The 14,494-nt window shown below is 44.5% G+C and overlaps 1 protein-coding gene across 3 annotated transcripts in view; it reads left to right on the forward strand.

The window, feature by feature from the left end:
• LOC141129492 (uncharacterized) overlaps positions 1-14,494 on the forward strand; it is a 101,232-nt gene that overhangs the window by 22,994 nt on the left and 63,744 nt on the right. The window contains exon 1 of one of the 3 annotated variants that reach the window (XM_073617548.1): positions 14,034-14,108. The exons of the other annotated variants lie outside the window; for them this stretch is intronic. The gene's annotated coding sequence lies outside the window, so the exon portion shown is untranslated. Of the gene's footprint in view, positions 1-14,033; positions 14,109-14,494 lie in introns of those variants that run through there. 3 annotated transcript variants of the gene reach the window in all.

The following is a 14,494-nucleotide window of genomic DNA, read 5'->3' on the forward strand; positions in this document are numbered from 1 at the left end:
CTACTACTACCACTAAGATTACTACTACTACTACTGCTACTACTACCACTACTACTACTACCACTACTACTGCTACTACTACTACTACTACTACTACTACTAAGAATACACAATAAAAATAAATACTACTACTAATAATAATAATACTGTTATTTATAATAGTATAACACAATAAAAATAAATACTACTACTACTGCTAATAATAATAATAATAATAATAATAATAATACACAATAAAAATAAACATTACCACTACTACTAATTTACTAGAGGGGTCTCAGGAGGAAGGAGGTCCTGATTCCTCTATATAGATCTTTTTATCAATAGAGGGCAGTGGTGGCTGGTGCTCCAAATCTTTGAGGGGGCGCAAGCAAACATCAATTGCAGCCTCACTGTACCATCAAACGCAGCCACTGTGCCATCAAACGCAGCCACTGTGCCATCAAACGCAGCCACTGTGCCATCAAACATAGCCACTGTGCCCATCAATCGCTGCCACTGCGCCATCAAATGCAGCCACTGTGCCCTATCAATCGCCACCATTGTGCCCATCAAACGCAACCACTGTGCCCATCATTTGCCGCCACTGTGCCATCAAACGCAGCCACTGTGCCATCAAATGCAGCCACTGTGCCATTAAATGCAGCCACTGTGCCCCATCAATCGCCACCATTGTGCCCATCAAAAGCAACCACTGTGCCCATCAATTGCCGCCACTGTGCCATCAAACGCAGCCACTATGCCATCAAATGCAGCCACTGTGCCCATCAAACGCAACCACTGTGCCCATCAATTGCCGCCACTGTGCCATCAAACGCAGCCACTGTGCCCCATAAAATGCAGCCACTGTGCCCCATAAAATGCAGCCACTGTGCCCATCAATTGCCACCACTGTGCCATCAAACGCAGCCACTGTGCCCAACAATTACTACCACTGTGCCCACCAATTGCCGCCACTGTGCCCATCAATTGCCGCCACTGTGCCCATCAATTGCACCCACTGTGCCCATCAATTGCCACCACTGTGCCCATCAATTGCCGCCACTGTGCCCATCAATTGCACCCACTGTGCCCATCAATTGCCACCACTGTGCCCATCAATTGCTCCCACTGTGTCCATCCATTGCCACCACTGTGTCCATTAATTGCTCCCACTGTGCCCATCAATTGCCACCACTGTGCCCATCAATTGCTCCCACTGTGCCCCATCAATTGCTCCCACTGTGCCCCATCAATTGCTCCCACTGTGCCATATCAAATGCTGCCAGTGTGCCCCCCCGCCGGCCCACCATCTGCACTTACCTGTCTCGGTAGGACAGCTCCTTGATGTCTTCTCCCGTCCTCTCTTCTCATCCATTGCTATGATTGTTTAGGGGATTCCCAAAAAATATGTACCTAATAACAGGGTGACACTGTAGGTACCTCTATAGTAGTGTGCCAACATCCTTATATTGGATGAATGGAGTGTATTGGCTAGAAAAATTGACTTTTAAGGCACATGGGTATTTTTAAACTATAAAAAGTAAAAATAAGTTTATTTAAATTGAATATACATAAATGGAAATGGATACTATAAATGTTACAATTTACATAGAAAATTACATATATTCAGTATATCCTGCCCTACATGCAATTGGAACACCCTTTGTTAAAAATTAAGGCTATAGCAAAACATTCCAAAGATAAATGGGGAACAAATTCCCAAGCCAAAGTTACAGTCTGTGGGTGTAGGATGACAAAATGTGGGTCAGATTGCAGATCCGGGTAGGTATTTCTTTAATAGCTCGACATGTTGCGCGTCTGAAGAACGCTTCTTCAGGAGCTAGGGAAAATTCTGCTGGGTGTACATAAAATACATCAATAAGTATATACAAAACAACAAAGCATATTACAAAATCAAATACAAAACATTAAATAAGATATAAAATATGTTCCAACCAAGCAAGGCGGTCACGTGGGAAACCCCATAAAGGATCTGGTCATCTAGGGGCTAACGGTAGAGCCAAGTAACTGGGGAACCCATTATATAATATATGTATATATCTATATTAAAGTATCGGTTCAGGTAGTATAGTATGCATTAGATTAAAAATTCCTCCAAATCCCACAAAAAAGGGGGAACGTCAAAAGTAAATGTTAATAGGGTACTAAAAAAGGCGGTATTACTACCTCATTTGTTAAATTTACAATTAATATGTATTGGGAGGAGGTGAATCAGATATATTCGGGTACAAACAATTAAAAAAAGGTTTAATGGCCAAAAGACGTATGTGCACACAGCTTACTTCATGTAGTCAGACATAATAAGAAATATGTAAATGTAGTATTTCAGCTGGTAAAAAGGGTAATCACTTAATTGTGTTTAGAAGTTCGCAATATATACAAAACGTTGCAGGGGCACCAATGTAGCCACAGTTCCCAATATGTAGGTAGGCGTTAGTAGAAAACTTTGTAGGTAGCAGTAGGTAAGTGGATTGTGGAGGCTGCTGTTTATAAAGTAAAAGATAAGAAAAGATGATGTAAAGTCTTTTGGTATTAGTAGTCCCACAAGAAAATTCAAAGTACGGTAAAAAGAATTGTAAGCTTAAATAGTAGTAGCTTACCTCTAATTCGTTATGGGGAGGGTAACGGATATGGTGCAGCTCCTTCTGGTAAAGCAGCGTCTGCTGACTGAAGGGCAAAGCTGTGTGTGTTCAAATAGCTCCCTCCCACCGGAAACGCGAACGAGCCCAAAGGGGTTCGGCGCCTCTCGGTCCGATCGCTGGCTGTTACGCATGTGCCGAAGGACGCCGCGAACAGAGCGGCGCTCGGCCAATGCGACAGCTGCAAAGGCGGAGACTCGAAGAGACCCGCTGGCTACCGCGCATGTGCCGAGAACCGCCGCCGATACGGCGGTGCCCGGCCAATGCAGTAACAGCAGAGGCGGGGACTGGGAGGGAGCCCGAAGGCGCCCCGTGTCCCCGTCAATCGCCGCACATCCGCAACATGTCGAGCTGTTAAAGAAATACCTACCCGGATCTGCAATCTGACCCACATTTTGTCATCCTACACCCACAGACTGTAACTTTGGCTTGGAAATTTGTTCCCCATTTATCTTTGGAATGTTTTGCTATAGCCTTAATTTTTAACAAAGGGTGTTCCAATTGCATGTAGGGCAGGATATACTTAATATATGTAATTTTCTATGTAAATTGTAACATTTATAGTATCCATTTCCATTTATGTATATTAAATTTAAATAAACTTATTTTTACTTTTTATAGTTAAAATACCCATGTGCCTTAAAAGTCAATTTTTCTAGCCAATACACTCTGCTATGATTGGATGCCTGGCGTCCAATCACAGCGCCTGTTGTTTCAGCCAATCAGGTGACGGGTAACAGATCCGAGCACCTGATTGGCGGAGAGGCGGTTTAATGTTAGGAAAGCCAATATTATTTCGCTTTTCTAACACAGCTGAGTGACCTGCGAGCGCCAAGCTTGGTGCTCGCAGGTTACCTTTTTTGATGCCTATTAGAGCCTATGGCTCTAATTAGGTGCTTCAAAAACACCCCCGCTGCTGTAATTCAAGCGCCCTGCCTCCGAAAAGGGTCCGGGCGCCTGAATAGGGGGTGGCAGTGGCGGCCATAGATAGATTCATGCTATGCTATGCATGAATCTATCTATTGGCACTAGAGGGGGTGGCAGGAGAGAGGGGGTGGTGCCCATGCGCCCTTATGGACGCACTGCCACTGCTAGAGGGGTCACCAGTAGGGATGGGCGAACAGTTCGGCCCAAGCATAAGTTCGTCCCGAACTTTGGTTGTTCGGCGAACACCAAACAATATGCGGTGTTCGGGGCAAATTCGAAAGCCGCCAGAACACCATTAAAGTCTATGGGACACTAACATGAAAAACCAAAAGTGCTAATTTTAAAGGCTTTTATACAAGTTTTTGTCATAAAAAGTGTTTGGGGACCCGGGTCCTGCCCCAGGGGACATGTATCAATGCAAAAAAAAGTATAAAAATAGACGCTTTTTCGGGAGCAGTGATTTTAATAATGCTTAAAGTTAAACAATAAAAGTGAAATATTCATTTAAATATCGTACCTGGGGGGTGTCTATAGTATGCCTGTAAAGTGGCGCATGTTTCCCATGTTTATAACAGTCCCTGCACAAAATGCCATTACTAAAGGAAAAAAAGTCATTTAACACTGATCGCAGCTATAATGAATTGTCAAGTCTCGGCAATATAGATAAAACTCATTGAAAAAAATGGAATGGGTCTCCCCCCAGTCCATTACCAGGTTTTTTGGGTCTGGTATGAATATTAAGGGGAACCCCAAACCAAAGATTTAAAAAAAAACTGCGTGGGGGTCCCCCCAAAATCCATACCAGGCCCTCCTGCCAGGTTGCGTGCTCGGATAAGGATTTGGTATGGATTTTGGGGGGGACACCACACCATTTTTTTTTCATTTGATGCAAGGTTCTCCTTAATTTCCATATCCGACCTTTAGGGCCTGGTATAGAATTTGGGGGGACCCCAATGCAATTTTTTTTAAAAATTCGGGTTCGGGGTTCCCCTTAATATTCATACCAGACCCAAAGGGCCTGGTAATTGACTGGGGGGGAATCCCATGACGTTTTTTTCAATGATTTTTTATCTGTATTGCCGAGACCTGACAATTCATTATAGACGCGATCAGTGTTAAATTACTTTTTTTCCTTTAGTAATGACATTTTGTGCAGGGACTGTTATAAACATGGGAAAATATGGACACCTCCCAGGCACAATATTTAAAGGAATATTTCACTTTTATTGTTTCACTTTAAGCATTATTAAAATCACTGCTCCCAAAGAAACGGCCGCTTTTAAAACTTTTTTTGCATTGATCCATGTCCCCTGGGGCAGGACCCAGGTCCCCAAACACTTTTTATGACAATAACTTGCATATAAGCCTTTAAAATGAGCACTTTTGATTTTTCATGTTCGTGTCCCATAGACTTTAGCAGTGTTTGTGTGTTCTGCCAAATTTTTTTGATGTTCTGGTGTGAACCGAACCGGTGGGGGGGGGGGGTTCGGCTCATCCTTAGTCACCAACAGGAGGAAGGAGGTCCCGATTCCTCTATATAGATCTTTAGTGAGACCTCATTTATAATACTGTGTCCAGTTCTAGAGACCTCACTTACAGAAAGATATTGATAAAATAGAGCAAATCTAGAGATGGGTACAAAAATTGTTAAACTGCAGGAACTTATCATGTACAGTCCGGGAAAAAAGAAAGGAAAAGGGAGGCATGACTTCAAATACTTTGAGGGTGAATAAGGTTCAGGAGGCAGCATTTTGAATATGCAGCTAAGCTTAAGAACACGGGGACTAGGGATGAGCTTCGAGTTCGAGTCGAACTCATGTTCGACTCGAACATTGGCTGTTCGCAAGTTCACCAAACAGCGAACAATTTGGGGTGTTTGCGGCAAATTCGAATGCCGAAGAACACCCTTTAAAAGTCTATGGGAGAAATCAAAAGTGCTAATTTTAAGGGCTTATATGCAAGTTATTGTCATAAAAAGTGTTTGGGGACCTGGGTCCTGCCCCAGGGGACATGGATCAATGCAAAAAAAAAGTTTTAAAAACGGCTGTTTTTTCAGGAGCAGTGATTTTAATAATGCTTAAAGTCAAACAATAAAAGTGTAATATCCCTTTAAATTTCGTACCTGGGGGGTGTCTATAGTATGCCTGTAAAGGGGCGCATGTTTCCCGTGTTTAGAACAGTCTGACAGCAAAATGACATTTCGAAGGAAAAATTCCATTTAAAACTACCCATAGAAGTTCATTGATAAAAACGGCATGGGAATTCAACACAGGGAAACCCCGAACCAAAATAAAAAAAAAAAAATGACGTGGGAGTCCCCCTAAATTCCATACCAGGCCCTTAAGGTCTGGTATGGATATTAAGGGGAACCCCGGCCAAAATTTTAAAAAAAAATGACGTGGGGTTCCCCCTAAATTCCATACCAGATCCTTCAGGTCTGGTATGGATTTTAACGGGAACCCCGCGCCAAAAAAAAATGGCGTGGGGTCCCCCCTAAAATCCATACCAGACCCTTATCCGAGCACGTAACCTGAGAGGGGGGGACAAGAGTGCGCCCCCCCTCCTGAACCGTACCAGGCCACATGCCCTCAACATTGGGAGGGTGCTTTAGGGGTAGCCCCCCAAAACACCTTGTCCCAATGTTGATGAACCAGAAGAACCAGAAGAAGATGAAGGAAGATAGAAGAAAGAAGAAGCATTTAAATGAAGGAATTATCAAAAACTGTCTCTTGTCATTTTTAACATTTTTGACAGTTTTTTAGTGAAATGGTAGGGGTAAGTACCCCCTTACCATTTCACACAGGGGGGGGCCGGGATCTGGGGGTCCCCTTGTTAAAGGGGGCTTCCAGATCCTGATAAGCCCCCCGCCCACAGACCCCCACAACCACCGGCCAGGTTTGTGGGGATGAGGCCCTTGTCCTCATCAACATGGGGACAAGGTGTTTTGGGGGGCTACCCCAAAGCACCCTCCCAATGTTGAGGGCATGTGGCCTGGTACGGTTCAGGAGGGGGGGCGCACTCTCGTCCCCCCATCTTTTCCTGCGGCCTGCCAGGTTGCGTGCTCGGATAAAGGTCTGGTATGGATTTTTGGGGGGACCCCACGCCGTTTTTTTTTTTTTTTTGGCGCGGGGTTCCCCTTAAAATCTATACCAGACCTGAAGGGTCTGGTATGGAATTTAGGGGGAACCCCACGTCATTTTTTTAAAAAATTTTGGCCGGGGTTCCCCTTAATATCCATACCAGACCTGAAGGGCCTGGTATGGAATTTAGGGGGACTCCCACGTCATTTTTTTTTTTTTTTTTTGGTTCGGGGTTCCCCTGTGTTGAATTCCCATGCCGTTTTTATCAATGAACTTCTATGTGTATTGTCGGCAATGCAATAGCCGCGAGTAGTTTTAAATGGAATTTTTCCTTCGAAATGTCATTTTGCTGTCAGACTGTTCTAAACACAGGAAACATGCGCCCCTTTACAGGCATACTATAGACACCCCCAGGTACGAAATTTAAAGGGATATTACACTTTTATTGTTTGACTTTAAGCATTATTAAAATCACTGCTCCTGAAAAAAGGCCATTTTTAAAACTTTTTTTTGCATTGATCCATGTCCCCTGGGGCAGGACCCGGGTCCCCAAACACTTTTTATGACAATAACTTGCATATAAGCCTTTAAAATTAGCACTTTTGAATATTCATGTTCGTGTCCCATAGACTTTAACGGTGTTCGCGTGTTCGAGCAAACTTTCTTCCTGTTCGCATGTTCTGGTGCGAACCGAACAGGGGGGTGTTCGGCTCATCCCTAACGGGGACATAACCCCCAACGTAACAGGAGGAAAGTTCTAAACTGGGAGGAAGGGGGTCCCCCTGGCAAATTCCAGTGGCCTCAAGATGATGAGCCCTTCAGGCCTAGTATAAATGTTAAGGGGGACACCAAAAAATAAGTTATGGGGTCCTCATGGGGTAGCATGCATGGCGCAGTGAAAAGTGGGCGTGGTTTAAGTTGCACTAAACATTAGGCGTGGCTTAAAGGAGTGTCATTACATAGAGTCTGAGATGACTTGCATTGTTCAGATGCTGTAATGTGGAATAGTGATTACCTGGGTCATGGCCCTGCTGAGTGGAGAGACGCACATGTTTCTTTGGTAAGAGAAACCCCCCCAGGCCAGGTGTAGAGTGGCAGTGGGAGTACCTGGGTCCTGGACCTGATTTTTATGAGTCTGCCACTCCCGGACGCCACAATTGCCATGGCATCAGTACACGCTGGAGCAGCTTCCTAACCAGGCCTCAAGTCGGCACCCGGCTCTCCCTCTTCACAGCTCTGCCCTTGCAATTTATAGAGTGCGCCAATGGTGGGACAAGGTCATCCAGCGCCCAGGGCAAACATGGCAAACTCCTCACCCCCATATACACCCTTCTAGCACAAATCCTTCCTCCCCATATCCCCCTTCCAACGTAAACTCCCCCCAAAACTCTTCCATTCACAAATTACCTTAACCCCCCATTCCCCACTCTCAGCGAAAATCCCCTCTCTCAGCACAGACCCCCACCTCCATCTCCCCCCTACCAGCAAAACCCCCCCTTCCAGCAGAACTCCTCAACCTCATATAGCCCCTTCCAGTACAAATTCCCCTCCCTCAGCACAAATCCCCCACTCAGAACAAACCCTTGCCTCCACCTCCCCTTTCCCAGCACAAATCCCCCCTCTCAGCACAAATCCTCCCTTTCTCCCCCTCCCAACATAAATCCTTAATCTCAAAAAAAATTCTCCTCCCATACTACTCCTTCCAGTATAAATCCCCCCAAATCCTTCCTTCTTACATTCTCTTACCCCCCCTGTCCCCCACCCAGCACAAATCCTCACCGCTATATATATCCCCTTCCCTTCAAGCACAAATCCCCTCCCCCTCAGCACAAACCCTTGCCACCCCTCCCCAGTACAAATCACCCCCCCCCAGCACAAACCCTTGCCTCCATCTTCACCCTTTAAGCACAGATCTCTCCCACCCATTTCTCCCCTTCCGGTATAAATCCACCAAACCCCTACTTCTTACACCAGTTCTCTTATTCCCCCAAATCCCCATTACAAGCAGAAATCTTACTCCTCCCACCCCCCCCCCCCCCCCCTAATAAACCTGATCTCACCTCCTCCAAAAATCATCCTAATCCCTCCGAGCATAAATCTCCCCTCTCCCTCCTCATTTAGCACAACTCCTCTTATTTCTGCCCCCAGCACAGACTTCAGACACCGGATACTCAGTGATAAAGAAAAAGTACCGCGCCAATCACATGAAATAGAAAAAAGCAGCCAACACTACAATCAGACAAATTGTGCAAAGATAATTAACAGAACATACGGAACAAAAGCCCCCTATAAGTTGATTTTTTGGTGACAGGTTCTCTTTAAGACATCCAGGGTCTATAATTTTCCAATGTCACCCCGGTAGTAGGAATGATTGGGGGGGATCATAGGTGTGTGCAGCCTATTGCATTAGGGTGTGCACCTCAAAGCTCAAACACATATGCGTGTGTGTGCATGTGTATATATACGGAAGGTGTCAGTAGAGCAATGAATGGTGTCATAAGGGCAGATATTGGTGGTGTAAGTTGGGCAGTTACAATCTTATTTGACTTGTTTTTTTTGCAATTTTTTAGGAGAAAAAGAGATTTATTTTATTTGGTGAAATATCAGGGGCCTAAACATTGGAAATATGCACCACACGGGGTGATAAGGGTGTGCCCAGGCACACCTGGCACACCCTGTGCGCACACCTATGGGGGGATATCAAACAAAGCTTGCTCCTCCTGTGATAGACAGCACACTGATTCAATTTCCCGGCATTGGACCAGTGCACTCTCTATCATAGGAGCTGGTCCAGGAGGCAGGACTTTGTGGGCACTAATGAGGCTGCATTGATGGGCACTGATGAGGCTTAAATTGATGGGCACTGCTGAGGCTGCATTGATAGGCTGAATTGATAGGCACTAATGAGGCTGCACTGATGGGCACTAATAAGCTGCACTGATGGGTACTGATAAGGCTGCACTGATGAGGCTGTACTGATGGGCACTGATGAGGCTGAACTGATGGGCACTGATAGGGTGCATTGATGGGCACTGATAAGGCTGCACTATATGGCACTGATAGTGCACCAATGACTCGGCATTGATGGGCACCGATGAGGCGGCACTGATAAGCTGCACTGATGGGGCTGCACTGATAAGTCAGCACTCATATGCTGCACAGATGGGCACTGATGAGGCTGCACTGATAGGGCAGCACTGATATACTGCACAGATGGGCACTGATGGGGCTGCACTGAAGGGCACTGATGAGGCTGCATTGTTGGGCACTGATATACTGCACTGATGGGCACTGAAGAGGCTGCACTGAAGGGCACTGATAGGCTGCACCGATGGGCACTGATGAGGCTACATTGATGGGCACTGATGAGGCTGCACTAATAGGGCAGCACTGATATACTGCACATATGGCACTGATAGGTTGCACTGAGGGGCACTGAGTATCCGGTGATTAACAGAATAAAGTGTAGCGCTAATAGTGTGTAATTCAAATACAAGCAGCCTAGGGCTGTACGCCCCATATTCTAAAAGTGACAATATGTCAAACCCATAAATATTCGCACTGTGCAAAAGCATAACACTCACAGATCTCACATACAAAATAAAAGGTGTACCTCACATGCCAATACGACACATCTAAGGTGAATGTGTGTGTGCATAACTCATCATATTAATGAAATCTTATCATAATATAAATGAAACAACCCCCTTATATAGGTGAGTGTGAATAAACTCAAGCCTGGCTACAGCAAATTAATCAATGAAGTGGAGTAAGCAATATATACAATGTGCAAAGTGAAACAGTGCTGACATCAAAAAAATCAAATATAACTCAAATACTGTGATCTTATTTTCAAAACAAGTTCATAAACTCATAAGAAGTGACAGGCCCATAATTTCTCATATGTTGTTCAAACACAAATGATGGACCATAGATGAAATAATGTTCTTCCCAATGGAAATCCCAAACATAGAAGAAGGTGGGGTACTCTTACCAGCACTGGTGGACTCACAGGCCAAGGGTGGCGAGTCATCAAATCTTAGGCTGTCATACACCGAATGACAATGTGAGTGCGGTCTATAGGGACAGGATCCTCCTCCTAGGTTGGGGGCCAGGTGTCTGCCCGGATAGCTGGTGAGATCCTCTGACTCAGCAGTGTGAACGAGCCATAATCACCATATATAAAAAAGAAAAGAAGGGAGCCTCCACATAGTGTAAATCCAAAAAATCAATTGGAGTTTATTGGACAAAACAGAGTCATCCGATGATCAGTAAAAACATATGAAATAGAATCGATTCATCAAGCATTAAAAAAAGCGTGGTAAACAAGTGGCTAGGTACAGCAAAAAGACCCTACGCGTTTCGTCTAAGAAGACTTCCAGCAGAAGTCTTCTTAAAAGCGTGGTAAACAAGTGGCTGGGTACAACAAAAGACCCTACGCGTTTCGTCTAAGAAGACTTCCAGCAGAAGCCTTCTTAAAAGCGTGGTAAACAAGTGGCTGGGTACAGCAAAAAGAACCTACGCGTTTCGTCTAAGAATACTTCCAGCAGAAGTCTTCTTAAAAGCGTGGTAAACAAGTGGCTGGGTACAGCAAAAGACCCTACGCGTTTCATCTAAGAAGACTTCCAGCAGAAGCCTTCTTAAAAGCGTGGTAAACAAGTGGCTGGGTACAGCAAAAAGATCCTACGCGTTTCGTCTAAGAAGACTTCCAGAAGTCTTCTTAAAAGCGTGGTAAACAAGTGGCTGGGTACAGCAAAAGACCCTACGCGTTTCGTCTAAGAAGACTTCCAGCAGAAGCCTTCTTAAAAGCGTGGTAAACAAGTGGCTGGGTACAGCAAAAAGACCCTACGCGTTTCGTCTAAGAAGACTTCCAGCAGGTCTTCTTAGACGAAATGCGTAGGGTCTTTTTGCTGTACCCAGCCACTTGTTTACCACGCTTTTTTAATGCTTGTTGAATCGATTCTATTTGATATGTTTTTACTGATCATCGGATGACTCTGTTTTGTCCAATAAACTCCAATTGATTTTTTGGATTTACACTATGTGGAGGCTCCCTTCTTTTCTTTTTTATATATGGTGATTATGGCTCGTTCACACTGCTGAGTCAGAGGATCTCACCAGCTATCCGGGCAGACACCTGGCCCCCAACCTAGGAGGAGGATCCTGTCCCTATAGACCGCACTCACATTGTCATTCGGTGTATGACAGCCTAAGATTTGATGACTCGCCACCCTTGGCCTGTGAGTCCACCAGTGCTGGTAAGAGTACCCCACCTTCTTCTATGTTTGGGATTTCCATTGGGAAGAACATTATTTCATCTATGGTCCATCATTTGTGTTTGAACAACATATGAGAAATTATGGGCCTGTCACTTCTTATGAGTTTATGAACTTGTTTTGAAAATAAGATCACAGTATTTGAGTTATATTTGATTTTTTTGATGTCAGCACTGTTTCACTTTGCACATTGTATATATTGCTTACTCCACTTCATTGATTAATTTGCTGTAGCCAGGCTTGAGTTTATTCACACTCACCTATATAAGGGGGTTGTTTCATTTATATTATGATAAGATTTCATTAATATGATGAGTTATGCACACACACATTCACCTTAGATGTGTCGTATTGGCATGTGAGGTACACCTTTTATTTTGTATGTGAGATCTGTGAGTGTTATGCTTTTGCACAGTGCGAATATTTATGGGTTTGAGATATTGTCACTTTTAGAATATGGGGCGTACAGCCCTAGGCTGCTTGTATTTGAATTACACACTATTAGCGCTACACTTTATTCTGTTAATCACCGGATACTCAGTGCCCCTCAGTGAAACCTATCAGTGCCATATGTGCAGTATATCAGTGCTGCCCTATTAGTGCAGCCTCATCAGTGCCCATCAATGTAGCCTCATCAGTGCCCATCGGTGCAGCCTATCAGTGCCCTTCAGTGCAGCCTCTTCAGTGCCCATCAGTGCAGTATATCAGTGCCCAACAATGCAGCCTCATCAGTGCCCTTCAGTGCAGCCCCATCAGTGCCCATCTGTGCAGTATATCAGTGCTGCCCTATCAGTGCAGCCTCATCAGTGCCCATCTGTGCAGCATATGAGTGCTGACTTATCAGTGCAGCCCCATCAGTGCAGCTTATCAGTGCCGCCTCATCGGTGCCCATCAATGCCGAGTCATTGGTGCACTATCAGTGCCATATAGTGCAGCCTTATCAGTGCCCATCAATGCACCCTATCAGTGCCCATCAGTTCAGCCTCATCAGTGCCCATCAGTACAGCCTCATCAGTGCAGCCTTATCAGTACCCATCAGTGCAGCTTATTAGTGCCCATCAGTGCAGCCTCATTAGTGCCTATCAATTCAGCCTATCAATGCAGCCTCAGCAGTGCCCATCAATTTAAGCCTCATCAGTGCCCATCAATGCAGCCTCATTAGTGCCCACAAAGTCCTGCCTCCTGGACCAGCTCCTATGATAGAGAGTGCACTGGTCCAATGCCGGGAAATTGAATCAGTGTGCTGTCTATCACAGGAGCAAGCTTTGTTTGATATCCCCCCATAGGCGTGCGCACAGTGTGGTGCATATTTCCAATGTTTAGGCCCCTGATATTTCACCAAATAAAATAAATCTCTTTTTCTCCTAAAAAATTGAAAAAAAAACAAGTCAAATAAGATTGTAACTGCCCAACTTACACCACCAATATCTGCCCTTATGACACCATTCATTGCTCTACTGACACCTTCCGTATATATACACATGCACACACACGCATATGTGTTTGAGCTTTGAGGTGCACACCCTAATGCAATAGGCTGCACACACCTATGATCCCCCCCAATCATTCCTACTACCGGGGTGACATTGGAAAATTATAGACCCTGGATGTCTTAAAGAGAACCTGTCACCAAAAAATCATCTTATAGGGGGCTTTTGTTCCGTATGTGATGAAAAAAAAAGCTAAGTAAAAAACACATTTTTTTTTTTAATTGTAAAAAGGTCATCTTTAGGACCAAATAGATTTTTTAAACGTGTGCAAAAAATGTAAAAATGTCTCAGACAGTGAAAAGTTAAAGGATAAGTTCACCTTCGGGAACGTGTCACATCTTCTTCTACCCGGAAGATTTGTTATTTAAAAAAAAAAAATGTCTCCTAACTTTTTTATCTCCTGGATTTAAAGCAAATTTGTCAAACCCCCGGGGTAAAAAAAAACAGATTTATTGATGTGTAATGAGCAGAGCTCCTTTCATTTGTAACTTTTATATCAGCCTTGAGCTCTGCTGTAATAAATAAGTAATAGAAGTAAGTAATGTATATAAAGTATATATGGTATATGACTAGAAATCTATGCAGTCCATTGACTTGTATGGGAGGGCAGAGAGGAAGTGACAATGACCTCGTGTACACGATGATGACCTCCTCATATACAGGAAGACTTTGGACGGGAGAGTCGTTGGGACGGTGAGTGGAGCACAATAACCACAGACATCCCATAATTATCACTGGGAGAAATCCTGTAATGAGATATTAACCCTTCACAGCTCTATCATCCACCATAGAGGGGCTGGAAGGGGCTCTGGGGTGTAATCACCCCTTACATAAAGGAACCCCATCATTCTAATCATAGGGGGGCAACCCAAAGATCAAACATATTTGTGTGTTTATAATCAGTATACAGACGGTGTCAGAGAGGTAGAGATTGGTGTCAGAGGGGCAGAGATTGGTGTCAGTGGGGTAGAGATTGGTGTCAGAGGGGCAGAGATTGGTGTCAGAGGGGCAGAGATTGGTGTCAGAGGGGCAGAGATTGGTGTCAGAGGGGCAGAGATTGGTGTCAGAGGGGTAGAGAT

This window comes from Aquarana catesbeiana, linkage group LG02, assembly GCF_042186555.1.
Source record: "Aquarana catesbeiana isolate 2022-GZ linkage group LG02, ASM4218655v1, whole genome shotgun sequence".
Lineage (NCBI taxonomy): Eukaryota > Metazoa > Chordata > Amphibia > Anura > Ranidae > Aquarana > Aquarana catesbeiana.